General features: G+C 44.3%; 1 protein-coding gene across 5 annotated transcripts in view; it reads right to left on the bottom strand.

Annotated features, from left to right (window-relative positions):
• Nucleotides 1-140: 140 nt before the first annotated feature.
• The window catches only part of LOC101022620 (SRY-box transcription factor 2), a 587,038-nt gene continuing 569,289 nt past the window's right edge, over nt 141-17,889 (bottom strand). For 3 of the 5 annotated variants that reach the window (XR_002520089.1, XR_643889.4, XR_643887.1), the window contains one exon: nt 199-596. The gene's annotated coding sequence lies outside the window, so the exon portion shown is untranslated. Of the gene's footprint in view, nt 597-17,889 lie in introns of all 5 variants that reach the window. The other 2 variants (XR_643892.4, XR_643891.4) reach the window with 1 other exon arrangement.

Below are 17,889 nucleotides of genomic sequence, written 5' to 3' on the forward strand. Positions count from 1 at the left end.
GCTAGTTTTTTGTGTTTTTTAGTAGAGACGGGGTTTCACCGTGTTAGCCAGGATGGTCTTGATCTCCTGACCTCGTGATCCACCCGTCGCGGCCTCCCAAAGTGCTGGGATTACAGGCTTGAGCCACCGCGCCCGGCCACTAATTAATCTTAATTTTTAAAAGCAATATGTAATTCAGGAATCATTTCCTTTCTCCTCTTGTGCTCCAAACAGCCACTGAAAGGCAAGGTCAGAGACATAGTTTGAGATGATCTTGCCATGCGATCCAATTACACTTTGCTAAAACACAGTTCTTTCAATTAGATAGTGTGGTTCTTGACATTTTGAAGTGGACAACCAGGTTGGTGAGTCACTTAAACTGTGGTGCCAGCTCACTGTCTATGATGAACTCGAACTGTCCTTCCCAGCTGGGAACTCTTGGCAAGCTTCCTTAAAGACCCAGTGGCTGGCAAAGCATGAGGAACTATCACACAGAGAATGAGGTCCTCCTTGGGTTTTGAAAACCGATGATAGAAGTCTTAGAATGATGCAAGCCAGGTCACAATCTCCTAAACCACGAGCCTTATCTTGAATGAAACATTATTTCTAAGTTGGATCTGAAAAGGAAAAAAAGTTAAAGTATAAGGCAATGGTTCATTTGTACAAAAGAAAACAATGTCAAGTCTCTTAGCTTGGTTTCCTCCAGTCCAGTTCAGAATCTCTCCCAGAGAAGAACAAAAATCATTTTTTCAGTCTTTTGCATACATTTTTACTAAAAGGACTATGAAATAAGTAAGTATTTTATTCAGAAATTTATGGATCTGGCTCTTCTCTTAGGTTGAAAATTCACAAATATGTTACAAAAGTAGAGAATGTGGGGGCTGAAGAATCTAAGAGATTGTCTAGTCTCATGTTTTTACTTTACATATGCAAAATCTGAAGGCCAGAAGCATGAACTGCCTTACACACAAAATACTAGTTAGATGCCTGAACTAGAACCTAGATCCTGGCTGGCATTTCTAACCTAGTATCTTCTCTACTATAATATGTAGTCTTTTCACTAGGGTAGAGAATATTAAAAGCCCATACTAGTAGACATAGTCAAAGCCTTTAAGACAGAGTCATTCTGGGGCAAGGATATAAAATGATTGCAAATGATTCAAATTTCACTTCCAGGAAACAACTTTAGGTACCACATAAGCAGAAATGTGCTATTGGAAACTTCAAATTTCTCAGGAACTTATGTCTTATGGTAACAAGGGCGTGTTGTTAATATTATCTCTCCAGCTAATTGTTTTTATTGATCTGTTGTGGTTAATAAGCACTGACTAGTTTCTGTAGGTATGGAGTCCCCATTCTACCAGGTTTGTAATTAAGTAACAAGAAGTGGGGCTTTGGTGTTGGTCTGTCTCTGCCACCAGTATTATAAAAAAGTCTATCCAAATAACCATGAGCTACGTAAGATAGGAGGGCTGCCAGTCCAGGAAGGCTTGATCTAGTTTTTCTTTAACGTTACTCTAATTTACTTCAGGTTTAACTTATATCTATTAGGATCAATGGATCTTAAAAATGAAGTTAAAAAAAAAAGACGGTATAAAAATGTGCAATTAATTGCTGATACCCCAAACTGTGACTTGTCTACTGCATTCAGTTGTAATGGTACTTTTTTTTTCTTTTTTTCTTTTTTTAGTCACTGTCTAGCTCTGTTGCCCAGGCTGGAGTGTAGTGGTGTGATTTTGGCTCGCTGCAGCCTCTGCTTCCTGGGTTCAAGCAGTTCTCCTCACTCAGCCTCCCAAGTAGCTAGGATTACAGGTGCATGCCACCATGCCCAACTAATTTTTGTATTTGTAGTAGAGACGAGGTTTCTCCATGTTGGTCAGGCTGGTCTTAAACTCTTGTCCTCAGGTGATCCACCTGCCTTGGCCTCCCAAAGTGTTGGGATTACAGGCGTGATCCACCACACCCGGCCTTGTAATAGTACTCTCTATTAGTGTATTTCTAGTGCTGTCTCAAAGTTCCCTTTCTAACTTCTCATGGTATTTCGAAAAAATCGTGTTTTAATTCTGAAAATTTACTGGGGGACTCCAAAAGAGAAAAGGGTAAGGAATGAGAATTTGAGAAGAGAAGGAAAAGTACTAGGTATGCTGAGGGGCCAATCAGTGGCTCTCTAGGGAAGGAGGGGGGTGTTTAACAAGATAGTTATATGTGATTCAGAGGTGAAGGCAAGAGTAGTCAGGTAGTCCTTAACTCCCATCTAGAATTTCAAAGAAATGCCGTTTCCTTTCCATAGATTCAAGAGGGTATTTATTAGTTAAGGGAGGCATATTTTGGTACTAATCACATGTTAAATTTTGGGAGCAGGGAATAAGAAACTCCTCTGAGGGTGAGTCTGAATAGCATTTGCTGGGCAACCTTCACTCAAAATGTGCAGATGAGGCACAGCTACCTAGGCTGTACATTCACATGTATTTTTCCATTTCTCAAAATATTTTAGTTGTCTTGCCTTGGACCAATAGAAGACTTCCCCACCCAAAGGAAAAAGAGGTGTTAAGGAAAGCTTCTTGGTAGAAGGGAACTTTCAGATATACAAATCTTTTTTTCTTTTTCTTTTTGTTTAGACCGAGTCTCACTCTGTAGCCCAGGCTAGAGTGCAGTGGTGCGATCTCGGCTCACTGCAACTCCGCCCCCCGGGTTCAAGCGATTCTCCTGCCTCAGCCTCCTGAGTAGCTCGGACTACAGGCATGCACCACCACACCCAGCTGATTTTTGTATTTTTAGTAGAGATGGGGTTTCACCATGTTGGCCAGGCTGGTCTCGAACTCCTGACCTCAAGTGATCCACCTGCCTTGGCCTCCCAGAGTGCTGGGATTACAGGCGTGAGCCACTGAGCCCGGCCTATTTTTCTTTTTAGAATCAAGGTTTGAGAAGTCGGTGAGCTGAGCAGAAAAGAAAATGAGGAATTATGAGATTACAGTATGAGAACTTTCCCCTAGGTTTGTACTTGAGCTCCACCCCAGGACCAGGAAGGCTGTACTTCAGGAGCAATGCTAATTAAGGGAAGAGCTCTGGTCTTATCCACTTCTTGGCCCACCTTAAAACTTTCCCAGAGCTGTTCCTGCAGTGTTCCATTCTAGACACTCTCCACAGGACTATTGTGAGAAGGGCACAGCCTCCAGCAACCTGACCAGCATCTACTTGCTGCCAAAGCACTGCCACTGGAAAGGAGGCCCACCCTTTTGGCATCCTTCATAGGCCCCTTAGGAAATTGTTAAAGACAGAAACTTTGAAATTGAATTTTAATGATTGTCAGGAAATAAGGGTGAGGTACGGCAGCTGCTCCGGAGCAGCTGTCACAGCTGCCCTATCCAAGGGACAGGCCTGCTTTTTGGCCACCATCTTCCCCTACCCCCGATGAGAGGAAGGGAAGAGGTTGGACCAAAAGGTAAAGGTTTCAACTTTGAGGGCGCTGATTCAGGACCCATATCCACAAACAGAAAACTAAAAAGCAAACAAACAAAACAAAGCAAAAGACTTACAACTTCAGAGTCTCAGTTCCAGGCTGCCCAAGTGAACTGTAGGTCCAAGACATTAACTTTTGTAAAGGATAAGGGGGTGGCTGGGCAGAATATGGAGGACCCCCTACTTCTTATACATAATTGCTCACCAGGGAAAGCACAGCCACAAAGAGGGCTGTGAAGGGCCCCAGGGAGAACGGGAGAGCTTGTAGAAAGAACCAGTTTCTCTTCTGGATCCAAATGGTCTGTGCTTTGGGGTGACTGCAGTTGGATTAATGCTCTGTTTCCTTCTGTCTGCCTGGGCTGTGTCTAAATGAAAAGCAGACCATAGCATAATGCTGTCCCATCACCACTTTTCTAATCCCAAAACTCAAGTGCCTGAGAGTGAAACTTCACAAAAAAGTTATTGCCAGCAACAGATTCAGGCTGACAAATTGTCAATAATCACACCTTCGACATGCTGGATGACTTTCAGGCAATAAATAAGCAGGTGCAAGAAGAGCTGCTGGCTGGGTGGGCAAGGTGCAGGCCACAGCCTAGGCTGCAGTTTTCCCAATGTGTCCCCCCACAACAAGGGAATGCCTTCAGTGTGAGGACTGCAGGGCGCCTGCTTGCTTGCTCTAGCTCTTGCTCCCTTTCTTCCTGTCACTCACATAAACTGCACAGAGGAGCTTCTCTCTTCCCTCTCCTCCCGTTAACTCTTCTGGGTTTGTGTTTCTATGGTCTCAAGCACCCTTGATTTACAGTCACATTACCCAGGTTTGCTTTTGATTGAAATCCTGGGCCCCTGGAATGTATTAGACATCTAGTTACTTCCATATACCTGTACATTTTCTGTGACAGATAAAGAATTAACAATATAAAAAATAACATTTTTACCTGTGAATGCATTTGAAAAATGAATGCATATTATATCAGTTAAGAACTTAAGACAAATCTGAAAGACATCTTTCAAGGTGTTTGCAGGTTAGTGCTTCTATAATCACCCACATCTGTCTGTCCTCCAGCACACACACAGTCACAAGAGTGCTTTTTGATTTGTCTTTCCTGTTTTAGACTCACTCCGTGCTTTAAATTTAGGAGCAATTTTAAACACATACATGGATCCAAATATGCATTTATTATATAAGATATGATTTCTTGCCTAGTTTACAAATCCAGTTACCCGATCGTAACACTTCAAATTAAATTATTAGTCACAGCCCTCCTAGGAGGTTGATTTAACTACAGAAGTTTGGGTTCAAAATTTAATTCACACTTCCATTTTCTCTAACTTGAATTTTGATTTCTGCATTTAAATACAACACAGCACTTGAATTAAGGGTCTTCTTGTTACACTGGAGGCTTTTCAAATTTCTCTAAACTCTATAGATGAACTGCATTGTCACATAATCGATAGGAAAATCTCAGCTGTCACAGATCCTAAGCAACCCTCTGCTACAGAAATAACACGATCTGGCATTTCTGAGTTTGAAAATGTGCTGTTTGGATGACATGAGACCAGAACTACCCAGACGGCTTTAAATATTGTGGTCTCTAAGAACTGCTGAGGACTGACCTGCTGAGAATGACTGAAATACTTCCAATAGGCTTTTCTCCTGGTTAGAGACCAAGTGTTGCCTTTTTTTCCTTCCATAAATAAGTAATGCAAGAGCCAGCGTATTGGTATCTGAGATTCAAAGCTGTTTCTAGGCTCAACTAAGTTTGCTGCCATACAGTTTATATCAGAATTTCAAATTAAGTGTTTCCTTCCCCAAACCAATAAGCAATTCAGGCTTGGATTTTAGAGTCTAAATCTGAAACTAAACACCTGTCCTTTGAAGCCTTAGATCATTTCTATCAACATGAGCAGGGTTTCTGCAGTAGATAAATCCTTCAGCTCAAAAGAAACTGAATGGCATCTCATCATAAATAACATGAAACCATAAAACTATAGCAAACCATTTATCTGCCTCAATGCCACTGTTTCTTGCTGAACTCTCAGTATTGTCTCTACAATCTGCCACACACAAATGTCGCTATATCACATGAGAGCATGAGGAAGATGTATCCATATCTGTATCCTCTCCACTTTTATCTATAATACACTACTCTGCTACTCTTAAACTAATGACTTGTTTCACCGAGGGTATTTTTTAAGGTGTTACTGGGTGGCCCTACCCTAAAATCTACCCCACTTAGTGGATTAGATTATGTAATAAATACCTTAATTTATTTCAGAAGAACCCCTGCTAAAAATGCTTATGACCTTGTCATACTATGAATCATGTACACACCAAATGTAAAAACATTCTCTGATTTATCAATTTGCTCTGTCAGAGAGTTTATGTGTTAAATATTACAGTTAGTTACACTTTGCCTGCATGGGCCCATTTATACAAAGAAATGCCTAGAGGGGAATCAGACGATAGCAACCTAAGTGACACAGATTCAGTTTATAACTTCAAAGTATGGATAGGTAAAACTTTTTTTTTTTTTGAGATGGAGTTTCGCTTTTTCGCCCAGGCTACAGTACAGTGGTGTGATCTTGGCTCACCGCAACCTCTGCCTTCTGCTTTCAAGTGATTCTCCTGCCTCAGCCTTCCGAGTCGCTGGGATTACAGGTGCCCACCAACACACTCGGCTAATTTTTGTATTTTTCAGTAGAGACGGGGTTTCACCACATTGGCCAGGCTGGTCTTGAACTCCTGACCTCGTGATCCACCCGCTTTGGCCTCCCAAAGTGCTGGGATTACAAGCTTGAGCCACTGCGCTCGGCCTGTGTAAAACTTTTCTAAAACTAAAGCTGTTGGAGGCTGCATCTCCTAAATCCACCATCAGTAGGATCTTTGGGCTGAATCAAGAAATACCACCTCTAGTTCAACCGACATCAGGGAACCACTGCATCAGGCCAGGTATTTTGCTTTTATTCAATTCTAGAAGAAAATGGGACAACTTGGACTAATATAAAAAGCCAACATTTCAAATTGGCTTCATTTCTCAAGATCTTAGAAGCTCCCAACACACTGAGGCTATTTTTTGGCAACCTTGTTCTAGCTCCAAACTCTCCTGTTTACACACGAGAGTTTATCCATTATCATAGTCCACAGGCTTCTCCATAACTGTAAGTTGACATTTGGAAATTATGTCATGCCAAAGAGCCCCAAACCTATCCAGGAACCAAGTTATTTATTTCTAAAGCAGCTGTCATTTGTGGAGGTGGAATAGAGGAGGTAAGAACTAGGCACATAATATCCAGGCTGGGAGTGGCTGACCTCTGATTATCCATTAAGGAGAGATGACTGATGAAAACACGTTTACTTCTTGGATGCTTGATCAGTGTGTGAATTTGCCTCATTTACAATTAAGGGAAATGATTAAACCTCAGCCCAGTCTTACACACTGCAGAGTTGTATTTAATTTTTGTAAATGTGCTGTATTAAGCTAGCTTGTCCTCGATTTCCAAGATATAAATCACATAAGGTCAATACTGCAAGTTCGATGATTTGCCTGCGTTCTTAATCACGTAGCACAGAGACATGAAGCACTGAATATAAGGGATGTACTGATAACCCCAGCATATATGGCTCTAATATTTTAGGTTCAGGCTGGGCGTGGTGGCTCACGCCTGTAATCCCAGCACTTTGGGAGGCTAAGGTGGGCAGATCACGAGATCAGCAGTTCGAGACCAGCCTAGCCACCATAGTGAAACCCCGTTTCTACTAAAAATACAAAAACATTGGGCCAAGGCGTGGTGGTTTACGCCTGTAATCTCAGCATTTTGGGAGGCCGAGGCAGGTGAATTACATGAGGTCAGGAGTTCAAGACCAGCCTGGCCAACATGGTAAAACCCCTGTCTCTACTAAAAATACAAAAATTAGCTGGGCGTGGTGGCACACACCTGTAATCCCAGCTACTCAGGAGGCTGAGGCAGCAGAATTGCTTGAGCCCCGGAAATGGAGGTTGCAATGAGCCGAGATCATGCCACTGTACTCTAGCCTGGCTGGCAGAATGAGACTCTGCCTCAAAAAAATAAAAATAAAAATACAAAATACAAAAAAAATTAGCTGAGCATGGTGGTAGGAGCCTGTAATCTCAGCTACTCAGGAGGCTAAGGCAGGCGAATCGCTTGAACTCGGGAGTTGGAGGTTGTGGTGAGCCAAGATCATGCCACTGTGCTCCAGCCTGGGCAACAGAGTGAGACTCCACCTCAAAAAAAAAAAAAAAAGTTTATTTATTTACATACTTCATACTTGCACACACTTTCTCTCTCCTCTACCCCCAACAGGAAATATTGCTTTCTCTGACCCTCTGCAATCTAACCTTAACACTACAGAAACCATGAGCTGGAGATGACTGCTTTCTTGCGGTACTATTTATGAAACATTCTCTCTTTTTCTTTCCCTAGGAATCTATCCCAAAGGATTGAGCAATGTGCTATGCTGCTACTCCACTAGATCTCAGCGAAAAGGTGGGGGTTGCAAGACCATCTTAACCCTTGCAATGGTCTGGCCAGCAGCATCTGCTTTGTTATCTAGTTCCCTGAGCTCATTCTCAGCTTAATTTTAGAAACGTATCTAGGTCTACATTTATCTCTTTAAATGGCCTCCAGCATTTGTCAGTACTGTGCCACTGGCCAGGTGTGGTGGCTCACACCTGTAACCCCAGCATTTTGGGAGGCCGAGGCGGGCAAATCACCTGAGGTCAAGAGTTCAAGACCAGCCTGGCCAACATGGTAAAACCCTGTCCCTACTAAAAATACACAAAAATTAGCTGGGCATGCTGGCAGGTGCCTGTAATCCGAGCTACTTGGGAGGATGAGGCAGGAGAATCACTTGTACCCAGGAGGCAGAGGTTGCAGTGAGCCAAGACCATACCATTGTACTCCAGTCCAGGCAACAAGAGCAAAACTCCATCTCAAAAAAAAAAAAAAAAAGTACTGTGCACCAATCCTGGCACATGTGTCTCTTCTGTGTAACGTCTGTCATTACACAAAGCATTATAAAAACGTAATTTCCAACCTTGCAATATACCCTTACTACAGAAATCATTACATTAGCATAAAAAGCACAAAGTTCCAAGGTAGTAATTTGGTTATAGGTCTAAAATCCTTCCAGTTCCATCAGATCTCTATGGATGTATGGTGTTACCCTTCTGCAACTACAGTCTGTGTCAGTGGATCTCTTGCATGAAGGAAGTTCTGCTGGGTGAACAGTAACAGTTTGTACTCAGGGACTCAAAGTCTGAGTTGGAACATTTCTTAAAGAATCAAGATACTTCATCTTTTTTTTTTTTCCTTCCTCTATCTCTTCTTGACCACCAAGAAAACATGTCTTGAAAGGTATTTTTCCACAGGTGTTTCATTAGACAAGTGCAGATATCAGGACTTATCTCATAGGCAATACAAGCACTTTTTGGTCTTTCAGCTGGGGGATGGATTTTGGGAAATTTGACTTCTATCTATGCTGCCGTTTGTGGAGGTGCAGATTAGCTGCAACTCTGCTGAGGAAGGATTGGTGGTGGTGGTAGGGGTCAGTAAGGTTGAGTTGTATTCAAATGTTAATTTACACCTGAAAAGACAAAATGTAGTCACCCACTTGGGGGTGACTTGAGTTTCTGTTGAATACCAGCCATGAGTGCTTCCTTGTGAAAGATGAAAGTTGAAATTGAGGGGGCAAGTAGTCTAAAAGTTATGGGAACAGGAAGAGAAGGAGCAGGGACAGTCTTGATGAGTAAAACAAAATGTATTTAGCCATCAGTTGTAGATCTATTTTCAACTTTTCCTTCTTAGTAAAGTTTTAAGATATAACGGAAGATGGTAATTTCCACTTTACTAAGTATTTGGAGATTGTCTATGGAATCCAAAAGTATTGGTGTGAAATAAGAATGAAGAATTAGCCTCACTTTTCTACCATTTGGATGGGTTTTCTTGTTTCACATAGTCTGTTTAACAACTGCTATCCACCTTGCTTAATGGAATCCCTAAGTACCCGGGGAGTAACTAAGGAAAAAAAAAAAAAAACCTTCTACATTCCAACACTGCCTTTAACCTCAAACGATAGTAAAGGGTTCATTCAGACCCCAGGACCACACTGAGGCATTAATTAGGCTGATGAAATCCATCGAAATGTATGGATTCAGCATAATCAAGTTTCTACCACAGACTATCGTTAAGGAATACGTGAGCAGCTGGGAGAATAGAAAGTACTGTTAGAGTTAAGTCATGCATGTAATTGAGTATATTTAACATAACCATTTTAATGATCAGTGATTAAAAGTGCATCTTACTTAAACGGTATATCCTCTGCAATTTGTTCATATCAACTCGATAATGTTCTCAAGAGGAAAATGTAGGGATACAAATTTCTAAACAAGATCTTGTTTGAGTTTGGGGGAAAAAAGCAGGAAAGTGAACTAGAAAGAAAAATGTGGCTTTTGCATGCAGACAGCTACATGAGTGTGATATAAATTAATCACTGTTGTGGACACCTTCTGTGCTCAGTTCATACAAAGTATTAGGAATATATAATAAGTGATTTTGTTATTCCTCAAAAAGAATATATTTTTCCTTAAAGATGCTTTCTCTGTTTGACTTTTTTTTTTTTTTTTTTAAGGGGGCAGGGGTATGCTACTCAAATCCTGTTGATTTTAAGAGCTTCCCTTAAGATCCTGGGAAGTTCATATTTCCAATTCTTCTTCCAAACTGTTGGGTTGGCTTATCTTAGTGGAACTTGCCTCTGTGAAGATAACAGTAGGAAGAAGAGCAGGCACCACACGGAGAAAGATGCACCCACATATGACGGACCAAGAGCGCGAACAGTTCAGAAACCCGCAAAGGGGAAATTTGCTATTCAAATCAGCGAGGGGCCTGAACCAAAAGCCCACGCGTTTAGAGGCAGACTCTGCTCTCCTCTATTCACTCGGACCTGGACAGTTAAATGGAGTCATTGTGGAGCCATGCACAAGCCAACCCCACTCCTTTTGTTGCATTTTTTCAACTTTTGTGCTCAAAACACGCAAATCACCGATTACTTTGCCCAGGAAAGAATTGAAGGAGAGAGGTGGATCTAGATCTACAACTAGAAGTGTGTAAATCATACAACACCTACACATCTATGCAGGCACTACTAAAAGTGAGGGTTTAGAAGGGATGCCCAACTCCCAAAAGTTGCTTCACAGGGCTCTTTTTATCTCCCTTCACCCCTGCCCCCACTCCTATAGAAAAACAAATCTATTCTCCTGCTCAAAATAGGGTTGAAGAGTGGCACATCTTGAATGTCTGGGAGTTGCACCGAAACTTTTACAAACCTGCGAGAGAAAGGAAGCCACAAGCACATAAAAGTATGTTGGCACATACTATTCTGCTTGCTGCAAACAAAACAAAAATGTTTTAAGGGAAAATTCATTTGATGCCTTTCTTTTCACCCAAAAGCATGTCTTCTTTGGTTTGGAGGGCCAGCTCTTGGGAAATCGGGTCTCTCAAGGAGCACTCCCACCCCCAACGTATAGTCTATAAATATAGTGGAAGAGCCATGCCAGGGGCAGTAAGTGCAAGAGAATCTGGAGTCTTGAAAGCATCTTTTTCTTCTGGCTATGGTGGCACTTAAATGATAATGCAGGCAATGGAGCTGGGAGATTTATATCTTTTGGAAAGTAGGGCGAGCCAGATGGTAATAGCGTCATTAACACACAAACTTGGGATGTGCAAGTGAAGCTTGAAATTGGGAAAGAGATCAGGAGAACAAAGGGGGCTGCTGTTGAAAGGCTACCCTCTTCTGCCGGCCAAAGCTAAGAGCCCCTTGGTACTGGGGTCTGCTCCTGCCCAGAACTGGATAATAAACGACAGCTTTCCCCCTTCCCTGTTGTGACTTAGAAAGCACCAAGAAAACTTTTGCAATAGGCAAATTCGGCACTTAGTTATGGGTAACCCTTTGTAGTCTGAAGTGGCAGGAATGGGCCTTTAATCCAACTGCACTTCCACCCCCACCCCCTACCCCAGTTTGATAAGCCCTGGCAATTGTTGACATTTATTTTATAAAATCAAAGTGCCGCTTGTTGTATGTTTCAGACAAAAGTTCATTTCCCTCCCCTTACGTAAATACTCTAAGTAAATATTAAAGGCTGAACAGCACTACATTTTCATTTTGGTGACGGGGGTTGGTGTGAAGGTGTTGAAGGGGGTTAAACTCTAGTTTTACTTTGTAAAGCTTTAACCTTTAAGTTAACTCCCACTGAATAGGTATAATTCAGAGAGAACAGAGAAGGCATTAAGACAAGATTAACAATGGCATTACTAATAATAATGCATGTTTTTAATAAACACCCATGCACACCTCTATAAACAGACGAGGTGTGAAACTAAAGAAAACGAAATTAATAACATTGTTCTCCTTTTAATAAACACAATGTATGTATGTAGGTACATACAAACACATCCATACATATATACACATATGTATATGGTTTCTAGGAAGACAGTAAAGGTAACTAACGGTCATTAAGTATTGACTGGCTTGAGTGATGCCTGTTAGCGACTAAAAGTTGACGAGGTCTAAACTAAAATCGAACGTTTTTCTTTTTATTCTTTAAAAAAAAAATACTAGAGCTCTTTAAAAGCCTGGAGGACTTACCCTCAGGGATTATTCAGAGAAAAACTGAGACTGGCCGTTCGTCACAGGCAATTGTAAAGGGTTTCAAAGAGCCGATCAAACGATCGCCAGAGTAATCTACATTCAAGTCCGGATGATGGTGTTACGGCACACACCTGCGGGGTGTTTGCTGTCCGTGCCCCTCGCCGAGCTACAAATCATCATTAAAGCGAGCTGCTTAAGCTTCTTCCCAGCTTCTAGACAAGAGTTACTTGGGACAGTTCACTTTGATATTGCTACAGCTCGCAATTGACAAGCAAGCTATTTTGGAGCCCAAGCCAGAGCCCACATCCTAATGCGCTTCGCGAAGTAAGCAGGATGGTGGGGGCAGGGAGCGGTGAGCAATTGTAAAGGTCTGTCTCTTTCGCCAATTTCCAGAGCAGAATCACCGCAAAAATGTGTAGGAAACCAGGTTAAATCAGCTGAAACCCACCTTGAGTTTCTAGTGAGGGCCCTCCCAAAACTTCTTTACTACAACTTTTAACCGACCCGTACTGTGGACATAATCTCACCACCTCAGTTTCCCTCCTTCCCTCTCTTAAGTACCCACTCGGGTCAGCACCTTCCCTCGAGTTCGAGATTACATATTTCTTCATCAGGTCTGGTATCTAGTTTGAAACTTTCACTTTTGGTTCGTTCGTTTGCGATTATTTTCTCCCTTTTTGTGCGGACTGTGCCCTCACTGCTCTCACTGCCCTCACCTTGAGGGGGAAAATAATCCGGAGTTGGGTAAAAAAGAAAGGGACTTGAGAGTCTCTGACAGCTGGAGGCGGGGAAAGGCGGGGGTCGATGTGGGTTTCTGTCTGCGTCTGCCTGAGTGCCCGCAAGCCCTCGGCAATCCGCGTGCGACCCACTGGCGGGGGCGGGGTGGGGGAATTAACCGGCTACCGGTGATGCCAAGATCAACACTCGGAGCGAATGTATCAATAGACCAATTTTCTGCTCTTACCGCGAGCTTTTTCGTTTCAATCCAGAGTGGAGGTGTCTGCGCTGCGCAAGACGCAACAGCACAGTGGCGTCAGGAAGAAAAAAAAAAAAAAGAGGGCGCTAGATGCGGGAGGCGCAAGTATGGAAATTAACTCATTAGGAAGGGGTGTGGTTACAGCGAAGCCCCCTCCTCCATCCCGTCCTTTCTCCCTTGCTGCCACCGTCCCGGCTTGCTAAATATGAGATTACAAACAAACAAATAAAGCAGAAGCTGACTACGCAGTCCCAGATCAAACACGCTCCAGATAATTCGCTTCACTCAGCGCTGCGGCCAGATTTGCAGCTCAGCGCTGGCCCCTGACGCCCGCCGGTGGTTTCAGCGCCCCCTCCAAGCCAGCCCCTGCTTCCGCAGCTCTGAAAGGCAGGGCCCGCGGCGGCTTTTCGAAGGCACAGCACGTGGCCCTGACGCCCCGTTTGGTACACGTTTTAAAACATCAGACAAACGCTTCCACCAATATGGCAACCGTCTGAGGGCTTCTGCCGATCTCAGAGGTCCTCTCTTAAATGCTGCCTGAAGAGGATGAGGGTGGTGGTGGTCTCTTTGGGAAAAAAAAACAACAAACAAAACAAACTAGAAAGTAATGTCCCAGAGGCCCTGGCCAAGAGCCTTTTCCTGGGGCGCCGCACGCCATGAGAGGTATCAGTGGTGGAGGGCTCCGAGAATACGGAGGCTGGGGCCTGGAGAGGGTCTGAGCGTTAAAGCCCCGAGTTGTGATATTATTAACCAAAGACTAGGTTACCAAGATTGAGGGCAACGAGGTTGGAGAACCTAGGGTGCATAATTATGTGCCAAAATAAAATGTTTCAGTTGGGGGAAAGGGGCTAAAAGAACACGCAAAACCTCTCAACGCCGCCCCCCAACCCCCGCCCCAACTGCCCTGCCCCTAGGTCCTCAAAGCCTGCCTCTGTGTAGGCTGAGGGAAAAAATGGCACTTTCATGGTTTTCCTTCCTGCGTGGCTCGTCTCCCTGTCTCTGTTCCCTGCCTGGCGCTCCCCCAGCTGCGGGCCCCTTGGAGGAAGGCTGCCCAGTCCCCTCGTCTCCCGCTGCCTGCAGGCCACCGAGTCTCAAAGCACGCATTGTCCAGCGGGGGCGGGGAGGCCAGCAGACCCATGGAGAAGAATAACACTGCGCCCAACTCCTGTTAGGGAAAGTTTCCCAAATCCACTCCTTGTGGCAACATACTACTTTAAAAGATGGGGGTGGGGGGGGGGGGGGGGGAATACGTTTTGAAAATCTGCTGCTTTCTCCAATTCTTCACTCTCTCCCCGTCACTTTTTAGGTCCTGGGAAAGAGAGAGAGTGGACTGGGAAGAAACTGGAAGGTGGCATGGAGGGCCGAAACTGTGAACCTGACTCTAGAGCAGTCAATGCGATGGTTTTTAAATGCAGGTGGGAAGAGAGAAGGGGGGATGTCTTCTCCCAGGTCTGGTTGGGAGACAGCTGCATGTCCCGACGCGCCGGTCGTCCGATCTAGACTGGGCCACGAGGGCGCGTGTGCAGGCAAAGCATTTTGCACCTCCTGTTTATCTTAGAAACGTGGCGGAGGGGGGTGGGTGGGGAGCGATTGTTCTGCTTCCCGACAGGCAGAAGAAGTTGAATAAAATGGAGAGGCGGGCACACGCAAAAACAAAAACTGCTGCAGGCTCAGAGTCTTTCTCCTTGACCCGAATTCCAAATGGTGGGGGCTCTTCATTTGCAAAGGACTCCGATGTCTGCAGACCCCAGAGACAGCGGTCCTCCAGTGACGGCAAAAGCCGCGATAGAGACCGTTAGAATTGGGGCTTTTGGGGCAAATGTAATTAATCTTTCATTCGAGCAGCGGGGACCCATTCCTTCTAAGCGTTGTCGTCTGCATTGTAGTTCTCTGAGTTTCGTGTGCTCTTCCAGGCGTTTGCAAAATAATGGCTCAGGTCCCTTGCAAAACTCTGCCTGAAACAAGTATATTCCAAGACAGTGCGATAGCGAATCCGTTTTAAAAATCAAATCAAAACAAAGTAAACGCCCCCCCCCCAAAAAAAAGTCCCAGGCCCGTGCTCTTGGTGTCCAATCACCAAAATGAGGGAAGGGGAGAATAAGTGGTTGTGGTTATTTGGGAGTCGCGCTAATTTGGTGTGTGGACTTAATGCCTTAACGCTAAATCGGCAATATAAAGGGCTGAAGAGCAAGCCCGATAAAAGCTCTAATTACTACTGGAAACTTTAGGTGGTTGCTAGGATCTGCGGACCACCACCACCACCACCACCACAAAAAAAAAAAAAAAAAAAAAAAAGCCCTCCAATGGAGTGTTTGGACTGCGTATATGGGGGTTGGGGGTAGAGCTTGTAGAGGCTAATAGTACCCACATCTGCTGGAACTTCCATATCTAAGCTGTTCATTTACGGGAGCCAACTTATGAAATCTCCACAATTAGATCTTCATTGTTCTTCCTCCACAACACTGTCTAGAAAGAAAAGGTCTTCTCGGTCGGGGCCAATCCAACGAAGCGTTTGACGTTATTAAATAATAAAGCGATTGTGATTTACATTGTTGTTCAGAAAAAAAGGCCAATTATCCACTGTTATGTTGCCATAAAGATCATATTAACTCGAATTAGTAATCAAACAATATGCGAGCGTTTAAAAAAGTACAGCCGAACTGGGTGACAGCTACCGCGACGTCTTCACTTTCACCAGCATACCCGCGCCGGCAGCGGGAGCGAAAAAGGCAGACGCCGCAGACCCGAAAGGAGGGAGAGAGAAGCAAAGTGGTGATTAACGGTCTCCAGTGTTAATTATTCTCAATTAATCCCAAACAGTGCAAACCTTCCCTAGTTCCCTGCAAGTTCCCTGGTTCCGATGCTCTTGAGAATCCTGCCTGTCTGGGAGGGGTTTATAAGAACTCCGGAAGAGGCAATTTCCACGCAAGTGTACCTGTGAGCAAAGGGGGTAGGGGTGCAAGTGTGTGTACTCATGTTGTGTGTAGTGTGTGAGTGTGAGGTTCACTACCTTTCTCAGAGCCTGGGGTGCAACCCGAAGTAGATGCCGTGGTGGGCAAGGCCCGCAGCATCTTCACGACCCTAGTGAATCTTGCGTCTTCTCTACTCAAATCACCCTCTCTCGTCCTCTGTTATTAGGTTTATAATTCGTTGCCCACTTAAATTTGTGCAGCCAACCAAGGAAATCTAAATAGGTTTGAGTCGCCCCATGGGTACAGAATGGAGGCTTTAATAAGAAAGATTAATTGTGGGTGTGTACCGGCCGGAAGACGCGTTAGCTATCAAGTGGCGGCTGGCTGTGGGTCGAGGGGCGGGGAGACGCCTCTCCTAGGCCTAGACGTTAGTAGGCGCCGTAGGCATACTCTAATGCGGGCCACCTGGCGACTCGTAGTCACAAGCAAGCAAAGGGCTCCACAGCACTCTTACCATCTTTTCCTGTGTTATTTGAGGTTTTAAATAACTTGCCCTTTACTTACCCTGCACATCAAATCTTCTCGCCCTGCGCCACGCACCGCCAGACCCCGCATTCCTGGTGTCCATGCGGAGGAGAGGGGTATTGTGACCGCTGTCCTAGGAGGTCTACCTATTCCTGCCCCCATCTACTGAACAGTATTTAGGTGAATGATTGAAACGTTTTGCTCCTGGGACTAGAATGTTGATATTTTTTGTTGCCGTGATGAAACATGTGTAAGGCTACATGTGTTTTTAAATACACACATGTAAGCAAGTAGGGAGTAATTTTCCCCAGCGAGATGTTTCAGCAAGTCAAGGCACAGGGGAGAATCAGCCAGCGGCAGGGCCACGGGGATGTCTCCAGGGGGAGTCGTGGCACTGAGAGAACTGTCCTGGCCCTTTCCTCGCCCCTCCCTCTTTCAGCTAAAATGTTCAGATCCAGGACTAAGAAGTGGCCAAGTGGGCGGGGGCAGAGAGGAGTAGGGACTGAGTTGGGGATGAAGGAATTGAGTAGAATAGTTTGTCTAGTAGTGTGCCCTCCTTGAGTAATTCCATTTAAAACTTGAGGCATCAAGGCCTGGGCTTCAACAAAATAAAACAAACTCTTAGAAGGTCCAGTCCTTGCAGCAGCAGGACAGCCAAACGGCGGTCGCATCATTGTTCAGAGTTTTAAAACAGTTGCTGCCTTTCCTAACCCTCTTGTTTTTCTCCACACCCCTCTTCCCAGTAAAACCAATTCAAAAGGGGGCAGAACTCCACTCCACAAGCTTAATGTTCATTAATTTGTAGGATTAACCCTCTCATGAAGCATAATAAAATACTAGAGGTGCTCTTACATTTAAATAAATACATAAAATTTGTGCCTTCTCTCCTTTTCTGTTTGATCTCTCTCAGGACATGGGAAACAGTGTCTTGGAACCTAAGAAGTCTTAGAAGAACTTTTAACTCAGAGTTTTCAGATCATCTGGGGTTGCTGTGGGCATTGGCATTGGGAGAGAATGTAGAGACCGGCTTACTTTTAATATCTATAGCTATACATTCTGGTTTGGAACTCACGATTAAAAATCTATTTGTTCCTCCCAGGGCTCCGCGGATTTCGATGTTGGTCATAGGAGCCACAAAATGTTCATTAAAGGAACCTAACCAAGGCTACTGTATGGCCACTTTGTGAACTCAGAACTATGGATGGGGGGAAAAGTATGAAAGTGTGAGTTGATGTCACGCTGGCTGTCAGTGTGTGGTCTATTGTGGAGAATGGTGCTTTTTGACTGAACAGAGGGAGCCCCCCTCCCCCCTTCCCCAGCTCTACTGCACCTGCACTGGATGAGGGAGTCCCTGCCATTCAGCCCATCGC

This window comes from Papio anubis, chromosome 2, assembly GCF_008728515.1.
Source record: "Papio anubis isolate 15944 chromosome 2, Panubis1.0, whole genome shotgun sequence".
NCBI lineage: Eukaryota > Metazoa > Chordata > Mammalia > Primates > Cercopithecidae > Papio > Papio anubis.